We start from the raw sequence: 1201 nt of genomic DNA, 5'->3' as shown, positions 1-1201 counted from the left end.
TTGCTTCTGTGAAGATTGACAGCCTTGGAGACCCTGTGGGAAGTTCCACTCTGTCCTCTAGGGGCGCTGTGGGTGAGAATCGGCTCCATGGCAGTGGGTGTGGTTAGTGCAAGAAAAGACTGGAAGCCTTTTCGATGATGTAGAAGCTGCATGGCAGCAGGTAGAGGTGATTGTGATGAAGAATTTGTTCAGTCAGAATGGCAAATTTACATGACATTAGAGGGCCAGTAGGAGTCCCTGGTCAGTGGGGTGTGGACATTCCTAATCCAGGGACCGCCTGTATTTCCTTCTGGGTTCATTTCCTTCTGGAAGGCTGGATCCAGAGTGATGAGTGGGCTGTCTGGTCACCTGCCTTCACAGCTCAGACAAGTCGCTTTCTGGAGGATGTTATTTTTTGTTTGTGCACATCTCAAGGATCTTGGAATTGCTTTCCGTCTGCTGCTCCCAGGAACTTGTACGTATGTGACATTTACAAGGTTTAAAACAGTGTCCTCTCTTACGAACAGGTACAGGGCGGAGGGAGAGGGCTTCTTCAAACCCCTTCCCTATGAAAGCCGAACATCCGCAGTGTGACTGGGAGTGGCAGGAGGGCCGCCCTGGGGGACGCTCTCTCCCTGTCACTCAGCCTCCCGTAGTCAGCCCCCCTCGGAACTCCTGGGAGTGATAAGGGAGGGGGGAGGGGCTGCCTGCTGGGGTGGAGCGGCGGGACCCACAAAGTCCCTGCGCCCAGGCCCCTCGGCGGTCTCCTGCTGCTGCCGGAGGAGGCCTGGTGTGGGCCTGGGCGTGGCACCTGCAGCGGGGCGTGTCTCGGGAGCAGCGGGGCAGGGTCGAGCCCCTGCTGAGTTCCAGTTGTGGACCATCCCCGAGGCCCTGTGTCTGAAAGTGTCTGTGGAACTCTGCAGGCAGGTGGCAGGCTTTGTGTCCCAGCTCTGCAGCTTATCGTGTGACCTCTGGCAAGTTAGTTAATAGCACCAGCTACTTACGTGCCTCAGTTACCTGACCTGAGAAATGGGGCTGATGATGGTGATGATGGTGGGTCCAGATAGACTGGGTGTGAGGTCACATGGAGGCGTCTGTGCCAGGTGCTTTGGACCCGTGGTGCCTAATGAGAGAGCGCTGCCATCCGCGAGCCTGCTAGTCCCCGACGTCCTGGGGCGCACCCTCATCCCATTGCTGCGAGTCCCCGACGTCCTGGGGCGCA

Source organism: Orycteropus afer, unplaced genomic scaffold (assembly GCF_000298275.1).
Source record: "Orycteropus afer afer isolate SDZICR_OR568_19922 unplaced genomic scaffold, OryAfe1.0 scaffold00083, whole genome shotgun sequence".
Taxonomy (NCBI): Eukaryota; Metazoa; Chordata; class Mammalia; order Tubulidentata; family Orycteropodidae; genus Orycteropus; species Orycteropus afer.
The sequence above is the reverse complement of the archived record's forward strand: the minus strand, read 5'-3'. Positions refer to the sequence as shown.